We start from the raw sequence: 6230 nt of genomic DNA, 5'->3' as shown, positions 1-6230 counted from the left end.
TTACTATTAATACTAATATCTAGTGCTGTGTGTTGGACATATGAATAGAAAAATGAATCAGTCCTTTACCTTAGGAAGCTTCTTTTCTATTTCTATTTCTGCAACATATTTAAAGATAATCAAACAGAAAATATGTAGGAAAGGAATGTTCAGTGATTTGACAAAGAGGAATTAATATTTGGGATTGAGGAACAATCTCTTGATGAAGATAGCACTTGAAGTCAGTTTTGAAGAGAGGTAGAAAATGAGGAGAACATTTTAAGAAAAAGGGACAATGTATAAAATGGCATTAAGGTAGGAAGATGGAATGCTATGTGAGTGGAGCAGAGAATTCATAAAAATATAGATCCTAATATAGATTGAAGACATATGACAAGGAATTTCAATGCCAACAAGAAGAGTTTGTATTTTACTCAAAAGACAACACAGAACAACAGTGAACATGAAAGTTCTCATTGTTAGTGCTTTTGTTGGTATTGGCTGTTTTATTACTTGTAATGAACTCTGGTTATTTCTTATTTGAATTACTCCTGGTACTAGCTGAATAGATTCAAGGTCCCAGAAAAATAATTGTGGTCACGATGATTCCTTGTGCTGCCCTCATTTTGAATTCAATACTTCTTTCTTGCTACAAGGTGACCTTACAAAGTTACTCCTCCACCAAACTAAAGCCATTTTGAAATTTTTGAAAACATTATCAAAAGAGCCCTGTGCTATCATATAGGATTAAGTATATTGCTTGTTTAAGGTACTTATCTTTGCAAAATACAAAATGTAAAGAAGTGGTTCTTATGAAATATTTTAGGACATGAGAACAAATGAGACTGATATTGCCTATTAAAATTTTATCATGTGGATTGATTTGGACTAGTCAGTATCCTGTAAGACTCATCTCTTGGTTATGAGTTGTCAGTTATAGATTTATATACTTTTGGTCTTCCAACTCCATCCATTTCTACTAGAATAGTTTTCAAAGAAACCATAGCCTCAAAGTTCTAAGCTAAAACTCAGCAGACAATGAAAAAACTGAAAGAGCTATATTAAACATTGGGCTTTTGTCCTGCTAGTATACGGCTAGTTATTAATTAAATAGAAACAAAAATTAACAACCCCTTTAAATGCAACATTTCACTTACAGACAAAGAAGAGTTGAACTTTGGAGCCCTAGTAGTTTCACAATTGTATAAATCATCATCAAAATCACCAGTAGAATACTGAACTGACTCAAAAAAGGTTAACTTTCCTAGATTTTTTTTTTAAGAACTTATTTGAGGTCTAAATGGAATGTTGTCAGTGACTAGAATAACTCCTTTATGTATAAGAACATGTCAAGATTTTCAGAAAGAACTTTTGTCAGTTCTATAAAAACTTCTCACTTCTCAGTCATAGACTCATACAGTAAATATTAGTGAATAGAAAAGAAAAACCACTGTTTTTGATTTTAAAAAACATAGTGAATAGATGGATTAAGGTAGTCACCTGGATAATTCTGATCAAAATTAGCCTTTGAATCCTAGTATTATTGAAGAAAAAATAAGGTAATTCCTGAATTATCTACTTAACTTTTTATAGTACTTTGCACTACCCTCAGTTGTTCATATTTCCACTCTGAGTGTAATTGATTCAACTTTCAAGACATCTCTTACATGTCTCTTTTTTCTACTTACAAAGACACCCCCAAACTTCAGGCCTCATTTCTTCCTCTTAGAAATATTAAAATATATTCCTTTTCTCTTCTCTTTTTTCTCTTTCATTTAAAGAATTCAATTTATTCTTGATTTTTAAAAAAAAATGCTTCCTGACTATTTGAGTTATCCATAAAGGTGATAGACTCCTTGAAATGTTAGTAAGTTCCCTCTTTCATTCATTGGAGGTCTTCAAGATGAGATTATAAGACCACTTTTGGCCATATTCTAATGTAGATTCCTTTCTAGATACACTTTAGATTAGGTGATCATCCAACTTTAAAATACTGTAATTCACATGATACCACTTGTTACAAGAACCCAAATTAGCCCTTCTTTGTGATACAAATGTTGCTTTTTAAAATTAATTAAAGTTTCAAACTGTTCCTTTTCTTCTTCCTTCTCTTTTATGGGTGAGTTCATCCCATTCACATTCAAAGTTGTATTCCCTTTCTTTTTTACTCTATCCCTCCTCAAACTCTATTACTTCTAACCATTGACTGCCTAAACCTACCCCAAGAGTCCTTCTTTTATTCTATCCCCTCACTCTCCTATTTCTTTGTAAGTTAAGAAAACTTTTATCCTTTTCTTTAATCCAGTTCTGATGAGAATAAGGTTTTAGCACTACCTTTCCTCCTGCCTCTGCTATAACAATTAACTCTTTGTATGACAATTGTTCCATTTTACCTCTCTCTACCCAATTTTACTTTTCAGGACTATCCCATCATACTTAATTCAACTTCAACTCTTCTTTCTATGTATATTCTTTCAAAGTAACTAAATAATAGTAATAGTAATATTCTTAAGGATCACAGATGATGTTTTCTTATAGAAGTAAATGTTTGATCTTAATAAGATTGCTATAATTAGTTCTTAATCTTTATCTTCTTATATTTTTATAGGTCAAATTTTCTATTCTGTTCTAGACTTTTCCTTATAATACCTAAAAATCCATTAATTCATTAAATATTCATTTTTTCCCCCATGCAGAATCACACTCAGCTTTGCTGCGTAAGTTATTTTTGGTTGCAAATCTAGTGCCTTTGCTCTGGAATATTCTGTTCCATCCTTCTGTATTTGAATATAGAAGCTGATTAATGCATTGTTATTTTGACTATAGCTCCACGGTATTTGAATGTTTTTCACCCTAGTTGCTTATACCATTATCTTCTTGACTTGGAATCTCTTAGCTACAATATTCCAGTGAGTTTTCATCTTGGGATCTCTTTCAGATTGAAATCAGTGTATTTTTTTTCAATTCCTATTGTACCCTCTAGTTGTAAAATTCCAGGGCAGTTTTCTTTAGTGATTTCTTGAAGTGTAGTGTCTAGACTTTTTTTTGGTCATAATTTTCAATTAATCCAACAATTCATATATTGTCTTTTTTTTCTCTCTATTGTCCAGAATAGTTGTTTTCCTAATAAGATATTTTACATTCTTTATGTTTTTCATTCTTTTGGATTTTGTTTTATTATTTCTTATTGTTTTGTGAAGTCATTAGCTTCTCCCTGATCAAGTATCATTTTTAAGGCATTATTTTCTTCTGTGAGTTTTTGGGTATCTTTTCCCCATTAGTTGACCTTTTTTCATAATGCTCTTGATTTTTTTTTTTTTTTGCATTTTCCTCATTTTTCCCTCAACCTAATTTGATTTTAAAGTCTCTTTTAAGTTCTGTCAAAAACTCTTTTTGCAGGGCAGCTAGGTAGCACAGTGGATAAGTACCAGTCCTGAAGTTAGGAGGACCTGAGTTCAGGTTTGACTCAGACACTTAACATTTCCTAGATGTGTTACCTTGGGCAAGTCACTTAACTACAAGCCTTAGAGGAAAAAACTTTTTTGGGGGGATTGTGATAATTTTACTTTTTTTTTATTTGCAGTAGAAGTAGTTACTTTAATGTCACTATCTTCTTCAGAACCCAAATCTCTTGTCATCATAGGAGCTACCTCTGGTTGAGTTCTCTCTCTTTTGTTTACTCATTGTTTTAATTGTTTATTTCTTTACTGTTAACTTTATATTAAAGCTGGGTTCTCATCTCAAGGTGTGGGGGATTAATGTTTCAGGCTTCATATTTTTTTTTTTTCTAATTGTTTACTGATATCTATCTGAGGGCCAGACCTTAGTTACTCCTCTCCTGAGCCATGAGCAGGGCCCTCTGCAACAATGTCATCACAAAGGCTTTTACTCTCTACAGTTCCTTCTGCAATTGCATGCTACAGCTCATTTCTCTGCCTTCAAACAAAAACCAGGGACTCTGCTCTCCTGCAAGTACCCACAGCCAGTAGGTCCCTGCTTCTTGAAATAGCACTCAGTGTAAGGACTCCTTGTTCACAGCTATAGTCTGTGTCTGGTGTGTCCAGTATGTCTGGACCTGCTTGCATCTAGCACCAACAGAGAATGGAGTAACCTTCCCCTGATCAGCCATCTTACCCCCCACATGATCTGTGTGATGAAAATTTCTGAAGCTGAGGCTGTTTCTAACATAACTGTTCCCAGGATTTAAGTTAGTGCCTGGAGGCATTTGCACTTCAGTCTAGACAGATTACCCTGATGCTGTTCTAATGGCAGTGCAGAGAGTTGAGGCTGGAATTCCCTTTTGATCAGTACAGGTTCAATGTGAAAGAATTCACAAACCTGAAATGACAAAAAGGAAGCTTTGCTAGGAGACTGACTTCTTCAGGGGCAAAGAAATAACAAATGGTTTTTCATTGAGAAGAGGGTCTCTTCCCAGCAGGCAGGAATCCTGACAGGCAGCTATGCCAGGGAGACAAGTTCCTGACAAGGCATAATCATGCTTTGGACATTCTGCAAAGAATGAGTTTGAAATTGCCCTTTAATAGGAAATCTGAGGCTTGGATTTCAAGTTGAAAAAAAAGTCAATGCCCTCAGGCCTAGATACTTATCAATATCAGGCCCAGATCTCCCAAATGAATGAAAATCACTTTGAAGGCTTGAAAGAATTTGGAATTTCCTGAAAAGAGTCAACATCCCCAAAAGATCAATGGCAGGTGGGGGGGTGTGATTTGCCTTAGAAAAGGCTCAGCCTGGAAAGTATGTTTTCTCCTAGACTCTTTGGAGTCTGGGAGACCAGGAATAAAAGGGGACACAATTTCAGAGTGTTAATTTTACAGATCAAAAGGGGACACAGTTTTTAACAGAGTTTACCTGCATCATTTCTTCAAGAAGTTACCACCCAAATTCATTTGGGATTCAAAGATCCCAGCTTTTGGGATAAGAATTCACTATTTGACAAAAACTGCTGGGAAAATTGAAAACTATCATGGTAGAAACTAGACAATGACCCACACTTAACACCATATACCAAGATAAGATCAAAATGGATTCATGATAGGTATAAAGGTATAAAGAATGAGATTATAAATAAATTAGAAGAACATAGGATAGTTTATCTCTCAGACTTGTGGAGGAGGAAGGAATTTGTGACCAAAGAAGAACTAGAGATCATTATTGATCACAAAATAAAAAATTTTGATTATATTAAGTTTTTGTACAAACAAAATTAATGCAGACAAAGTTAGAAAGGAAGCAATAAACTAGGAAAACAGTCAAAGATTCTGATAAAGGCCTCATTTCCAAAATAGATAGAGAATTGACTCAAATTTATAAGAAATCAAGCCATTCTCCAATTGATAAATGGTCAAAGGATATGAACAGACAATTCTCAGATGAAGAAATTGAAACTATTTCTAGTCATATGAAAGAGTGCTCTAAATCACTATTAATCAGAGAAATGCAAATTAAGACAACTCTGAGATACCACTACACATCTGTCAGATTGACTAAGATGATAGGACAAAATAATGATGAATGTTGGAGGAGATATGAGAAAACTGGGACACTGATGGATTGTTGGTGGAGTTGTGAATACATCCAGCCATTCTGGAGAGTGATTATGCTCAAAAAATTATCAAATTGTGCATACCCTTTGATCCAGTAGTGTTACTACTAGGTCTGTATCCCAAAAAGATATTAAAGAAATGAAAGGGACCTGTATGTGCAAGAATGTTTGTGGCAGCCCTCTTTGTAGTGGCCAGAAACTGGAAATTGAATGGAGGCCCATCAATCAGAGAATGGTTAAATAAATTGTGGCATATGAATGTTAAGGAATGTTATTGTTCTTTAGGAAATGATCAGCAGGATGATTTCAAAGAGGACTGGAGAGACTTATATGAACTGATGCTGAGTGAAATGAGTAGGAAAAGGAGAACATTGTACAGGGCAACAACAAGACTATATGATGATCAATTCTTATGATTCAAACCAGTTCCAATTATTCAGCAATGAAAAGAATTATCTATATCCAGAGAGAGAACTATGGGAAATGAGTATTGACCACAACATAGCATTTCCATTCTTTCTGTTATTGTTTGCTTGCATTTTTGTTCTCCTCAGGTTTTTTTTTTAAACCTTCTTTCTAGATCCGATCTTTCTGGAGCAGCAAGATAACTGTATAAATATGTATACATATTTTGTATTTAACATATACCTTTACATATTTAACATATATTGGATTACCTGCCATCTAG

The sequence above is a fragment of the Sminthopsis crassicaudata genome, chromosome 6, assembly GCF_048593235.1.
Source record: "Sminthopsis crassicaudata isolate SCR6 chromosome 6, ASM4859323v1, whole genome shotgun sequence".
In the NCBI taxonomy this organism is placed as follows: domain Eukaryota; kingdom Metazoa; phylum Chordata; class Mammalia; order Dasyuromorphia; family Dasyuridae; genus Sminthopsis; species Sminthopsis crassicaudata.
Note: the sequence above shows the minus strand (reverse complement) of the source record.